This window comes from Microtus oregoni, unplaced genomic scaffold (assembly GCF_018167655.1).
Source record: "Microtus oregoni isolate MIOR12 unplaced genomic scaffold, Mior012 000044F_ref0000062, whole genome shotgun sequence".
In the NCBI taxonomy this organism is placed as follows: Eukaryota; Metazoa; Chordata; class Mammalia; order Rodentia; family Cricetidae; genus Microtus; species Microtus oregoni.
The window spans coordinates 8,317,624-8,332,971 of record NW_024543218.1 but is presented as its reverse complement, the minus strand read 5'-3'; the positions used below and the strand labels follow the sequence as shown (position 1 = coordinate 8,332,971).

The window sequence follows — 15,348 nt, the reverse complement described above, 5'->3', positions numbered from 1 at the left end:
AAATAATAAGGTAAACCCAAAGAAAAACATATATTTATCCTCCTGGAAATTGGAAGTAGACAAGATCGCTGGGCAAAATTTGGGAGCATGGAGTGGGGGTGGAGTGGGGGAAGGGGAGACTGGGAGAGAGAAGGGAGAAGGGGAAGATTGGGGAGAGCTTGGGGGAGTGGGATGGTTGAGATGGAGGAAGGGTGGATATGGGAGCAGGGAAGAAGATATCTTAATTAAGGGAGCCATTTTAGGGTTGGCAAGAGATGTGGCTCTAGAGGGGTTCCCACGGTTCCAAGGCGATGTCCCCAGCTAAATCCTTGGGCAGCTGAGGAGAGGGTGCCTGAACTGGCATTCTCCCATAGTCACACTGATGAATATCTTGAATATCACCATAGAACCTTCATCTGGTGATGGACGGAGATAGAGACCGTCATTGGAGCACTGGACTGAGCTCCCAAGGTCCAGATGAAGAGCAGAAGGAGGGAGAAGATGAGCAAGGAAGTCGGGACTGCGAGGGGTGCGTCCACCCATGGAGACGGTGTGACTGTTCTAATAGGAGCTCACCAAGGCCAGCTGGACAGGGACTGAACGAGAATGTGATCAAACCGGACTCTATGAATGTGGCTGATAATGGGGGCTGACTGAGAAGCCAATGATAATGGCACTGGGATTTGATTCTACTGCATGTACTGGCTTTTGGGGGATCCTAGTCTGTTTAGATGCACACCTTGCTAGGCCTGGATGGAGCGGGGAGGGCCTTGGACTTCCCACAGGGCAGGGAACCCTGACTGCTCTTAGGACTGGAGAGGGAGAGGGAGGGGTAGTGGAGGAAGTAGGAGGGAAATAGGAGGAGGTGGAAATTTTTAATAAATAAAAAAGACTTATTTCTTTAAAGTAAATCATGAAAATTAGCTACTTGATTGACATGAGGGCTTAACCTAGGTAAAGTGGACTATTTAACCTCTCATAAGAAAAACAACTCTGGAGGCCAGCCTGATCTATAAGAGCTAGTTCCAGGAGAGGCTTCAAAGTTACCCTGTCTCGAAAAACCCAAAACCAACCCCACAAAAAAACAAAATAAAAAAATTTCCAAAAAACAGACTAAAAATAGTAAACCTCCAAACAAAACAAAAGAAAACCGCTCTGACCTATAACAATCAAACACCCACTTTGATTGGGGCAAAGGGATATACCTGGATGTGGTGGCCAGCACTATAGCTCTGGCCTATGAAGTTTTTTCTAGTCTCCTTTCACGTTGTGAGGTGATGTTGGAGGCTATGTATTAAAGATATCCCACAGGTTGAAAGGAGACAATGCTCTCTATTACCTCTGTGAAACCAACTCCTTTCCAAACTAGTTCATATTGGTGTGCCTTGTGTATAAGGCACACAGTTGTAGTTGTGAAAGTTACAAGCTTAGGCCTTTCTTATTCCAAATCCATCTCTTACCTTTGACTTGGCCCCAGATACACTGTTTCTTTCCACTCATAAGTTCAGAAAATGAGAACCCTGGTTCTCTGCTTGAACTAACCTCCCACCCAGATATAATCAACAATACTTCCTTTCCTTCAATCAGGTATCGCTGCAAAAGGCACCTTTTCCAGACAACACTTCCCTGACTTTCCTTCTGAAAGCAGTCACTCTGCAAGTATCTTCTTGCTACAGTATTTAGTGTAATAAGTCTCCTTGGCAAATGTTAGTACCTGGAATTGCCCCCCCCCCTTTATAAACATATATCTCACTGTATAGCCCTGGCTGGTTTTGAACTCATGCAAACCCGCCTTAGCTAGAATTGGAAGTGGATGCCACCATGCCTGGCACTAGAATTGTTCACACTCACCTTTAAAAGTGGTCTAGTTAACAGACTAGTGTATAGAGGTGTGTGTGTGTATTACATTGTATTTGTAGCTCAATTAGGTATGTATGTATTCACACACATATAGTAGCTCATGTGAACCATGATATTTATGATACCTCTATAAATTCAATATAAATAAAGTACTCTACAAAGTCACAGGAATCAGGGGCAGAATTTACTGTGTATTTCTAGTTTTGAGATTATAGACATTTGCAACAAATGAGGCTCCTTTTCTACATTAAATGCTATACTATGTGACTGTATGTGATCTCATGAGAAATAATGTTTATGAATATGTACCACAAAGCATGCAAAATTTCACATTGTGTAAGAGCTTTCAGAACATTGACAAAATACCTTGTCTGTAGACAGCTTATGGCATCTAAATATTTTTTGGATAAATAACTGATAAGTGATATGCCTGTTAGCCAGCCATAATATAGTATAACAGGACAAGATTTTGTGTGGTGTATGTACATTCTTTCCTGATCACTGTCATTTCTTGGGGCTTCAGAATAGAGAACTGCTGGCCATTTGTCATGTAATTCACGAGCTGCTCCTCCAACAGCTAGTGTCTCCTAGAGGCTGAAGGATTAAAGGTCAATGTGACATCTGAGGATCTGAATTTCTTATTAAGAACAACGGTGACATATTCCACAGTGGTTCCAGTTGGTGTTGCTCTGAGAGACCCTTACTCAAATTGAATTTCATTCTTGCCAAACCTGCCTAAATTCAGCAAACAGAGAGCAGTGTTGTTGGAACATGTTTCAGTTGCGCATAACCAAGCCTCACAACCAAACAGTTATCAAGCTCATTTTTCTCCAGACACATCAATAATCATATCAAACAGCATGTACACAGTGTTTACACATTATTATGAGAAGTGTTTTCTGGGAAGGTAGGCATTTTTTGTTGTTTAATATTTCTGTTAGAAGAGGAAGGCTTGTTCCCTGCACCTGCCTTAGTAAACAGATGGGTTCTGGCTGTTATTACAGTTGCTCCTGGCTCGGCTAGGGGGTATGCGATAAAGTGATCACATGTCTCTTCCTCCTGAGAAGTGTTTTCAGACAAGGTTCAGGTTGTAGGAATGCCTCCCCAACTCTCCACTGTCAAGGCTAAGAGGCCATTTCAGCTCAGGGGTTGGGACTGCAATGTTCTAGACAGCTCAGAATTTTCTCTGATCAGCAGAGGGCTGAGGTGCAATGTGAGGCATATCACAGCTGGAATTTTGGAAGCTTTGTCCAGGGGAAGAAATGAGAGCAGAACACAGTACTGCTTTGCCTACTGTCTGTTTCCTGTTGTGCAGAAACATCTATCAATTGTGCATTAAAAATAATCAAATTGACCTATCCCTGAGACAAGATTATTTCTAATTTTGACAAGGTCCCCAGACAAAGTTGCCTTTATACACCATTATGCAAGTTTTCACAAAGCAAGCATTAGCAGCTTTGTCCAACTTTGTTATACCAGCAAATGAAAATATTCTCGATATTTGTTAATGAAATCTACAAATCAAACCACATTTGAATCGAGACCTAGGAGAGCACTTCTATGAATGTTTTATGGTACTTATATAAAAGAACATAAAGGAACCTGAGAGATTTTTGTGTCAGGATGAAACTGAAATGCATTATTGCTCACCAATGAGAGTATACAGGAGTCTTTTCACAAATTGGATTCTGGCTCTCTTAATACCCTGCTAAAAGAGGTCTTTTTACCTTATGGATGTGTATTATTAGCCAACTTTATGGTACTAAGTATATTGCACTTATATGTCTAGTGAGGCCTGATCCAGCTTTTTAAAATTGTACTCAATTAAACACTAGTGCCTCATTGAACCTGCTTTCTCTGGAGGGTAAGAAGCGTATAAGATCACGTGGGCCATTGCTGTGAATATTATATGGGTCAATTATAAGCAGTTGTTTATGCTTGGGGCAGGCAGAGAAAGGATTCCCAACCATGGCTAACTTGACCCTCCCATACTTAACAGTCTCTACGGCTTTAAAGAAACAATTTTTATCAAGAAGTTAAACAAAGCAAATTGAAGTGGCCTCAAGTCTCACCTGTGATGATAAGTTCCACAGAAACTGTGGAACCTGTTGTGTAATGTTCATAGTTAGAATGGGTGTGTGGTAAGGTGGATGCGCAAGGAAAATTAAAGCAACTCTCTCCTGCTCACGTTCTGATCCACACCTGGAGTTTAGCACTTTAAAATTCTTCTTGCTATATAAAACATTGTATGCATGAACTTATGCATATGAAGATATCCTTATGTATCAACAGGAAGATATGATCTAAAATTACTTGTGAAAGGAACTATCACAGGATAGAACACTGACTTTAAATTCAGTTTGATTGGAAGGTTTTCTTAGTAATGAACACAGCTCTAGCTCAGTCTTTTCCATGACTGTCTATAATTCTATTGTATGAATTGGTCAAAACTTATTTTTGTCTTTGTTGTTGTGTAATTTTTTTATTTTCTGTGACTATAAATAATGCTGCCTCAAATGTCCACATGAACATTTATCAAGGATATGCATTAAATAAATCTCCAAGAGACTGAATTGATGGGTCAAAGCTAGGAGGCTTTGAAATGTAGATGATTTAACAATTGGTTGTATGATAAATTGGACCAAGTGTACAGCCCTGTTTACAATACCTCCCTCAACACTGTCCCACAGTGGCTCCTTCCTCATACTTTACCCAAAGCATACTTAGAAGCCTGGGCTAGTGTGGTCTGCCTAGAAAAACTTAAATGATTGGAAATGAAAACAGTATTATTATTATTTTTATCATATATCCACAAGGGAAGTTAGACTGCCAAGAGGATTTGAAAGCTGAATTTAACAACTTATCTCTGAGATCAGTCTAAGTAATGTATTCGAACTTGAGATAGCTAGACTTCATGGTATATGGCAATTTGTTTACCTGGAACCACCCAGAAAGACCCTAATTGTCTTTGGTTAGTCTCAGGCAAAGTGTTGCTGGTGTTTGTTCTGAACTTTTCCCTCAGAGGAAGCTGTGACCTCAGCTGTTCACTGTCACAGATTATGGAGTGGCATTTCCCACTCTTGGGGACATTGCAGGGGTCAACACATTCATAGAACAGCTGACAAGCCCTGCCCTGGAAAAACTACCTTCCTGATGATGTCATCTCCCCTGGCAGGTTAGTATCTGTCCTAATTCATTTTTTAGCTGTGGTTGTTTATTTTTTTTAGTTAGGCATTATGTGTTTCCAAAATTGGGCAGTGCTGATTGTACTTTTCTGCAATGGAAGACGGGTTCTCGATGGCCACACAGTCCTAATGCTGTCCTTTCTCCACCGTGCTTTCTTGCCTTCGACTTTTATTACTATTTTTGTTTGTATTTGTATATTTTATTTAATAATTGGGAGAAAGGAAGTAATTCTCATCCTGACTATTTCTGCTCAAAAATTTCATTAAAATCAGAAACCGGTGAAGTATAAAGTGATTTCCTCTTAAATCAAATTGAATTCCAGAGTTGCTTTTGTCTCTGAATATTGTGAATAAGTTTCATTTGGATTTTCTAAGCTCGGAAAAGGCTCTTTCACGGAGGGCATTTGCAATGCAGTCACTGTGAGGGCTGGCCTCCGAGAGCAGCTTTTGTTCCTCCTTAATTTTGGTTGACTCTTTCAGTAGCCCTTATCTAGACAGGCATTTCTGCTTGGTGGGCATCTATCTCCTCATTTATCTGGCTTTCATTAGACCTGGTTGACCTGAATTGGCTCTGTTCTCTGTCTTTTATTCACACTGGCTCCCATGACTCCACCTGTCAGTTCGTACTGGCAGTAGGCATTCATTTTGTTCTTGGCTGAGTTTCCCATGTGGAGTTGTGGTTGAGCGCCCAAATCTTCTGATGGCAATGCCGACTCCACCTCATTTTCTATTCAACTGCCTTCAGTTACCCTTCACTTTTTATTTAGTGGTAATTACATCACTTTACAGTGGGAGTGTTTATTTTTTTTTAAGTCAAGTCAAGTACTGATATAAATAAGATATAATTGTAATTAGCTAAATCCCTGTATTATCTGGGTCCATTTATACACAACAAATTTAATATTATATCTAGTTTTTAACAATATAATAGTAGTATTCTTTTAGAGAATAAAATTTTCTCTAAATATAAAATACCTAGTTTAAAGTTATTTAATACACTGAAATACCTGCATGGAAATTCTATCTATCTATCTATCTATCTATCTATCTATCTATCTATCTATCTATCATCTATCTATCTATCTATCTATCATCTATCATCTATCTATCTATCATCTATCTATCATCTATCTATCTATCTATCTATCTATCTATCTATCTATCTATCATCTATCTATCTATCTATCTATCTATCATCTATCTATCATCTATCTATCTATCATCTATCTATCTATCTATCTATCTATCTATCTATCTATCTATCTATCATCTATCTATCTATCTATCTATCATCTATCTATCATCTATCTATCTATCTATCTATCTATCTATCTATCTATCTATCATCTATCTATCTATCTATCTATCTATCTATCAATCATCTATCTATCATCTATCTATCTATCTATCTATCATCTATCTATCTATCTATCTATCTATCTATCTATCTATCTATCTATCATCTATCTATCATCTATCTATCTATCTATCTATCATCTATCTATCTATCTATCTATCTATCTATCATCTATCTATCATCTATCTTTCTATCTATCTATCTATCTATCTATCTATCTATCTATCATCTATCTATCATCTATCTATCTATCTATCTATCATCTATCTATCTATCTATCTATCTATCTATCTATCTATCTATTATCTATCTATCATCTATCTATCTATCTATCTATCTATCTATCTATCTATCATCTCTCCATCTATCTTCTTCCATGTGTTTTTTTCCCCACTTACTAAATTTAACATGAAACTCTTCTTATTTCAACTTCAATCTCTTAATTTCAGTTTATTGAATGATTTAGTTTTGAGTGAGTTTGAGTACCAATCTGTAACTTATGGGATAATGGGGCTTGGTTATTCATGTACCCTTATTTTCATTTTCTGTTTTCTTATTAATAAACTGGGGAAAACAATTCTTATTCTAAGACTTGTAATTTCAAAGTCATGAGCAAAAATAATAGGACTATAATGCTTTATTAGTAAGAGTTCAATGCAAATATTTAATATTCTTATTTTGGGAAAAATAAAATAGTTCCAAGTTTTATGTCTTTAAATATTTCTTAAAATCAGCCTACAGGATTGCAAATGGAAAATCCTTTGTCTGTCTAAATTTTCCAGTTCTTTTTACCCCTTCAGTGACTTTTGACAGTATTCAGGGACCAGCGATCAGCTGTGAGAGACTTCTAACAAGAGGCTGATGTAATTGGATACATGCTTTTGAAAGGTCACTAGGTTGAGTGTGGATGTGAAGTGAAGGAAGACAGACAGCAGTATGGTCATTCAGGAGGCTGCTGGAGTGACCACACAAGAAGGCAATGGCATTTAGATGGGCAGCAAGTGACATAGGGTGATGGAAGTGTCACGGTTTTAGCCTGATCAACTAGAAGAAATTCTGCATGGTTTTCTGTGTTGAGAAACAGGAGCTTTATAAGATTTTTGCTGCATCTTGCTCAGATGGGAAACAGTGAAGAGATTTACAGGTCAAAATTTGTAGCTTTTCACAGGGATAGGAAACACAGAAGGGGAACACGTTTGTGGGAGAAACTCTTGGTTATTTCCCTACAAATTACAAGTGATCTATTTGTGGGCTAAATTATCTTATAACTGTGTATACTTCCCTGAAATCCAAGAAGAGAGTAGCCCAGAAATGGTAAATGAGATTGTGGAAGTAAATGACATTGTTTAGGGGGAAATTTATACTCGGAAAGAGAAAAGGTTAAAACAGTATCTTTTCATCAGTAAACAGAAGAGGTCTGCTCTCTCAGTAATAACTAGCTGGAGCTGCCAAAGATGGTGGCACTGCTTTTATCTGGGGAAAGCAGAGCTCCACGGAAGAGGGGTTTTTACAACTGTGTTGCAAGCTGCAGCTCCATAGATATTAACTAGGATCAGATGCGCAGGGGCTATAAGATTTAGCAAACCGGAGGACATTATTCCTCCCAGCTAAAGCTGCATTAATAAACTGAAGGTGGCAACCTGGATAAATGTGGGCTTAAGAGCGGGAAGTGAGAAAGCAGGCATAGAAAATAACAGTCTGCTCCTGTGGAGAACATGCTTAGTCGCTTAAGAAATGTGCAAAACATCCAAGGAGAGACGGGACCATTTTAATTTTGTGATAGTTGAACTCTCTGCACATTTGAATTTCCCTTGGATGAAGGGTATAACAAATGAAAATAAAGCTAACAGAAAAAACAGAGACAGGATCAGCAGCAGGGGGAGGCAGAAAAGGCAGTGTGGTTGGTATCACAGCACTGACGGAGGCATTAGTGTTGGGATTCTGACACCTTTCCCTGTGATAGGAAGAAAAGAAAAGGAATAGGCAGGTTTTCAAACAACTGCAGGTTGTTTCCATTGGCAGTATATGTTTTCTCTAGATCTGGAGGGAAAGCAATTTGCTGACTCAGGGAGAGGGAGGTTTAAGATAATGGAGATATTTGTAGTTTGCAGAATGAATGAAGAAGCTAAAGAAGAAAGCAAAAGAAAATTTGTCAAGTTTCCATTCTTACCAATAATGGATCAAAATGTTCATGATCAACATGAGCCCTAGCTAGTACTTGTTATGTCTTGTCTCTTTGGAAACAGGTGTGCTGACATCTCATTGTCGTTTTCCTGTGCATTGGTCTAATGGCTAGTGATGTTGACAACTTGGTTTAAAACTGTGCATTTTCTGAAGTCTTTTTTTTTTTTGAGAAATGCTTATTGAAATCCTTTGGCCATTTAACTATTGTGTTGCTTAAGTTCTTAACCGGATTGAGGTGGTGATTCCTTATGAGATGTATGACTTGCAAACACTTCCTTCTAATCTGTGGAGTGTCTCCATTTAGTTGAGGGTTTCCTGCTGTGCAGAAGCTTTTAAGCTCAATGCAAACCTACTTGCCTCTGTTTTCACTTTTGTGGCTTGTGTTTTTTGTGTCATAGTCAAACAATCGTTGCCCAAACTGGTGTCAAAAAACATTCCACTTGCTTTCCTTTTGTAGGCTTATGGTGTCAGGTCTTACACTTAAGTCTTTAATCCATTTTTAGTTGATTTTTGTGAATGGCTTGAGTTAAGGTCCTGATTTTATTCTCCTGTAGAAAATTAGGTGTTTTCTCTAACACTATTTATTGAAGAAACAAACCATTCTCCCACTGTGAATCTTGGCGAATACAATGAACGTTTCTATAAACAATTAAAACTAGACTAGTCAATTCCATCTCTGAGCATAAGTCTAAAAACAAAATCAGAATCTTGAAAAGCCACTAGGCTCTCATGTTCATTTCAGCACCAATTACAATACTACCTAAGTGTCTGTGGTGGATGGATGGAGATGAAACACTTAAAGACCTATGGAATATGGCATTTCCATGTCGTAATAACTTAGAATTCTGTTGAGACACGACTGCTCTTGACAGCACTGATCTATTTCCAAGAGGATGATGGGCAGTGAAGACACTTTATATGGAGCTTGTTTTCTTCTTGGCAAAACTAGTTTACTGGACAAAGAACTGCCCTTGCCTAGACTTCTGACAGTAAGCACACTGTCCAGTATGGACAAGCAGGATACAAGGAAAAATGACTGCTGAAGCTTGCCAAGACAGGGTAGGACAGTCATTCAAATTTTTCTGCTTCTGAAAATAGTCCGTCATGTATTCTAGGCCTATAGCTAAAGCTGGATGCCCCAAATGGTGTAGAGAAACATTGGGTGAATATCTAGTCAACCAGCTGTTTCTGTCATTTCTTGCATCTTTCAGAAGGCATTTGATTGCACTTTACCTTACTCAGTAATATTATTTTCCTTTTCAGGTCTTTGATGGTATTGAAGAAATAACAGTTATAGTTATAATCTTAACTAAGGATATATTAGGTACAAGACTTGGACTCTTCAGGCTAGGACAGCTATTGGAGCATTACCTATGGCCTGGACATTTAGAATGTGTTTCTTGATGTTTCTGTTGGTTGTAGTTTCATTTTTGTTCATGTTATTAGCCTTTCTTTCTTTTAGGCAATATTTGGTAATTATTATTATAGTTTATGTTGGGATTAGAACCTTCTTAATTATAAAAAGAGGGGAAATGTCGTGAGAGCTTGATCTGTTTAGCCAATGATTTTTGGGGTGACCTGGGATGGGTGTGTTTTTCTCTGGAGATGTGCCTGAATAAAGTGGAGGAGAAGGGTCACATGCTCTCTCTTGGGTGTAGGGGTTAGAGCAGGCGGCAGAGAGTCAGCTGTGGTTGGTTCTCTTCACTTCTGGGTGGAAGAACAGGAGAGCGGCAGCTGGATGAGCAGCAGTGTTTGCCTTGTTCTGTATTCGTGTCTGTTTTTCTAATGCACCAGTAATATATTCTTAAATAGAAAAAAAAAAGATGAATGCACACACACACACACACACACACACACACACACACACACGCACACACCCTTAACATCCAGTCTTTAAAAACAAGTTTGCAAAAATGTAGACCAGTCTGCAGTGAATTATGCAGAGGAACATCTCCCAGATATACTTTCACTTAATAAGGAATCTAAAATGTCAAGTTTGTAGAGACAGAGAGCAGAGCTGTATGGCCATTGTTAACAGTACTAAATATTATACTTGAAATTTGATTAAAAATATGTATAGTTTATTTTTTTGGGGGGCATAGGGTCTTCTTGTTTATCCCTGTTTGTCCTTGAACTTAGTATGTAACTCAGGCTAGACACAAACTCACAAAGATCCACATGTCTCTGCATTCTGGCACTGAGATTAAAGATGTATGTCACCATAATAGTCATGGGTACAATTTTATGAATAAAATATGATTTAATGGTAACAAGAAATTCAAAATTTATCTTCTTTTTTATTATTAAAATTTTTTTATTAAAAATTTCCTCCTCCTCCCCACCTCCCTTTTCCCTCCCCCTCCCCCACTCCCCACACCCCATTTCCCTCCCCCTCCCTCTCCAGTCCAAAGAGCAGTCAGGGTTCCCTGCCCTGTGGGCAGTCCAAGGTCCTCCCCCTTTCATCTAGGTCTAGGAAGGTGAGCATCCAAACTGGCTAGGCTCCCACAAAGCCAGAATATACCCAAGAGATGCCCTATCATATTACAAAAGTATTTGTTCAACTATGTTTATAGCAGCATTATTTGTAATAGCCAGAACCTGGAAACAACCTAGATGCCTTTCCATGGAAGAATGGATGAAGAAAGTGTGGAATATATACATATTAGAGTACTACTCAGTGGTAAAAACCAATGACTTCTTGAATTTTGCATGCAAATGGATGGAAATAGAAAACACTATCCTGAGTGAGGTAACCCCGACCCAAAAAGATGAACATGGGATGTACTCACTCATAATTGGTTTTTAGCCATAAAATTTATCTTCTTGATAGATAATTATTAGGCTTAAGTTGAAAGACTTTATTGGCCTTAGATAACATTGTTCCAAAAATGACTTTAGTCTTAGCTAAACTATTTACTGTTCTATTTTTTGAAAGGTCATAACATTCTTAGCTGTTCTTGGCCTTGATTCCTTATGGACAAAGAATTTTCAGAGAGTTCATTTGCTTTGTTTCTTCAAGACATCCCCTCTTTCATCAACTAACTTTGCTGTAAAGATAGATTATGGTTGAATGTAAGATTTACAGGTTTATTTTTCCAAAATTTTTTTTAGAACTACATTCCTGTACTCTCTCCATGAATTACAAAGTTGATGTTTTTATGTATTTCTAACACCAGAAAAATATTGAGACAGTTTGTTCCCTAAAATTTAAAATGTCATATATCAGTGTGTGGGAGGACACTGATGGTCAGCACTGCTTGCCAGTCTCACTGGGCTGGAGTATGGATAGTATCATTCTGGGGGCACTTTGAGGGTGACTTTTTGAGGACAGTAATGTTTGGCTCATGCCAATGTGAGCCTCATCTAATTAGTTTAGTTGAAGATGTAAATTACTCCCAGATACAGTGCAATGGAACTCCTTCATCTGGCTGCCGTTTTTCTTCAGACTAGGACTAGACTTCATTTTCTTTGGGATCTCAGCCTGGTAGATTTAGGCTAAACTACCCTACTTATTACCCTGGTTCTCCAGTTGGTCAGCTGTAGAACTTATTTCTCAGGCCACACAACCATATGGGTCAGGTGCCTTTAATCCGTGTCTCTCCCATCTGCATCTCTTGACCTCTCAATCAATACAGGGCATCAGGTAGCTACATAGTGGTGGAAGTTTACTCATACCTTGCTAGGTCAGGAAGCAGAGAGTTCAGATGGGCCATAATCTTATGGTATCTCCCCCAGTGAAGCACATCTTGAGCGGGACTTCATCTTCTAAAGTTCATCTAGCTTTCTACCTAATAGTCTACCTACCCATTTCTCTGTGTTTCAAATGGTCTTGTTTCACTGGAGAACCTTAACTTACACAGATGTGAAATGAATATTAAGTATTGAAAATGTCACATTATGAGCTCAATTGGGAGAGTGCACACCTAGCATTCATGATGCCCTTGGTTTACTATCAGGCACTATATAAATTGGGCATGATGGCACATACCTGTAATTCTAGTACTAGAGAGATGGGCTCAGAAGGAGCAGGAATTCAAGGTTTGGCTGGAGAGGTGACTCAGCAGTTAAGAGCACCATTTGCTCTTGCAGAGGACATTTGTTCACTTTATAGAACGCACATGACAGCTCACAACCACCTGTACCTCCATTTCCAGGAGACCCAATGTCTTTTTCTGATCTTTACAGGCACAAGGTGCACATGGAACACATACATACAGACAAAATGCTTATGCACATTAAGTAATAAGTCTAAAAATGATTAACTATGAGAAATTCAAGTAGAAGAAGCTGCGGGCTGCGTTCCTGCCACCCAGCTCCCGGTGGCCTGGCTAGCTTATGCCCCAAAATAACAACACACAAACTGTATTCATATAAACACTGCTTGGCCCATTAGTTCTAGCCTCTTAATGGCTAATTCTCACATCTTGCCTAACCCATATTTAGTAATTTGTGTAGCACCAGTCTTACCGGGAAAGATTCAGCATGTCTGACCTGGTGGCTTGCTTCATCGCGTCTGCCCTGGAGAGGAGCGGCATGGCATCTGCCTCACTTTCTTCCATCATTCTGTTCTGTTTTCCCTGCCTACCTATGTTCTGACCTACCAGGCCAAGCAGTTTTCTTTATTAATCAACCAATGGAACAACAGATAGATAAAGACCCTTCTACATCAGTCATCCACAGCTAAATAATATGGTGAGGCAAACCTGAAATAAATGAGACCCTAGCTCAACAAAAGAGAAAGAATTTAAAAAGGAGAAAAGGAGGAGAAAAAGGAAAATATTACACTGTACTTAATGAATATGTATATTGCTATATATTAAAAAATTTCAAAGAAGGATCAAGGAGAAATTTTAAGTACCTGATTTGTTTTTTATATGCTGTATACATGTAATTAATTATCACATGGCCCCCTGTAGAATTAAAGTAATAATTAATAAAAAATAAAAGTATAGTGCTCATAAAAATCTGTTTTTTTTTTTTTTAGGAGCAGAGGGCAGGAAATGACAGGTATCTATGGAAACAGCTGGAACACAATCTATTTTATAGATCCAATTTTTGGCATATGTATTCAGTGGTTTGCATTAAATTATGGTAGTTGCTTATGTTTTCAAATTGAACTTTCATTTGTTTATTTGGAAAATGCAAAGGTTATGCATAAATATATATTATGATCATAAAATTTACTGTGCTACTGACCTGTTCAGTATGTCTCATCATTTATGATTGTTTCAGATAAATAACTAGATGATTATTTTGATAAGAACTATGCTTTATTTTTTCTAGTCTTTATAGCATTTATTTCTCCTAAGGTCATGGTATGCATTCAACACTCATTGTAAACTGCTTCAGTTTCCATGATATGGGATCAGATATTCACAATGCTGTAATGTTGTTTTTATGGTGTAGATACAGAATGTCCCCCAAAATCATCTGCTAAAAGTTTGGCTTAGTACATAGGCTCTGTACTATGGACTTTTAGGAAATAAGCCCTACTTAGAAAAAGTACAATCTTCAGAATCATGTCCTTCAATGGGCTACTGGAATCTCGACCCATTCCTTTCTTCTGTTTTGCCTCTGGGTACCATGAGATGAGCAGCCCCCTCTGTCATGTGCTCCTCTGCAGTGATGCTCTTCATCATAGGCCAGAATCCAATAGAACTAATTGGTGGTGCACTAAGATCACTGAAAGCATAAGCCAAAATTTTCTTCTTTAAACTATTTTCTGCTGCATTTTATAATAGCAGTAGAAATCTGATACAAGTGTCTTTCTTAATATTCTTTTTAACCAGTTATGGTTTGATAGTAATTTTAATACTTTGCATAAACAACTTGTAATAGAATTTGTCAGGCATGAAAGATATTATTCAGTGAGTAGGTAGTTTGACAAATCAGAAGTCTGAAGGTCAGTTTTAATATAAACATTTTTCAAATAGATAATAACTTTGCAAATTGTTCATATCACCCATCTTCTTGTGGTCTACAGATTTCATGTTGAGTTGATTCTTTCACTGATGATGAACTGAGGTATCAGTAGAGAAAGGAATAGATGACTGATATCACAAACACAGAATTATAGATAATTAAGGTGCTATGTGTTGTTTGTATTTTAATTTACTTAATTATTTAGGTTTTTTGCACTTGGGTTTCTCTGAGTAGTCCTGGCTGTCCTAGAATTTGCTTTGTAGGTCAGGCTGGCCTTGAACTAGCGGAGATTGGGCTGCCTCTGCTGCTTTAGTGCTGGGGTTAAAGGTGTGTGCCACCAATGCCAGGCCTCTTGTTTTTATTTTTATATTTTGTCTCATGAGTTCTTTTATTACCTAATTAAAAATGTTTAAGGTGTAGAGAAATCACGTTACAAAAATTTTAGAAACTACACACAAAAAAATGTCTCTTTACTCTTTCCCTTCATTTCCCTGCAATTTTGTTTTTAAATTTCAGTTCCAATCATAAATACTATGGACTGAATTGTCTTATCTCTCAATTCATGCTGAAGACCTAACCTACAGTGTGGCTGTCATTGCAGACTGGCTTATAAAGATATGATTAAGGTTAAAGAGTCATGTGCGTAGTGTCCTAATCTGTTATTAGGGGAAAAGCCACACGAGGTCTTATGTGATGTAAAGATACAGCTAGAAGGCAGTCATCTGAAAACTAAGCAGAGAGGTGTTAAACTACCTTCTCTGGTACCTTGATCTTGGGTCCCTAGCCCCCAGGACGTGGAGAAATAAACTTCAGTTGACTACAGCACAGAGTGTGATGTTTTGTTATGGGGATGCAAGGAGA

At 38.3% G+C, this 15,348-nt stretch overlaps 1 non-coding gene across 1 annotated transcript; it reads right to left on the bottom strand.

The window, feature by feature from the left end:
• Positions 1 to 4,862: 4,862 nt before the first annotated feature.
• LOC121434824 lies at positions 4,863 to 5,022 on the bottom strand. Its single transcript, XR_005972518.1, has one exon. It is a non-coding gene; the product is annotated as a U1 spliceosomal RNA (small nuclear RNA).
• Between the last annotated feature and the right edge of the window lie 10,326 nt (positions 5,023 to 15,348).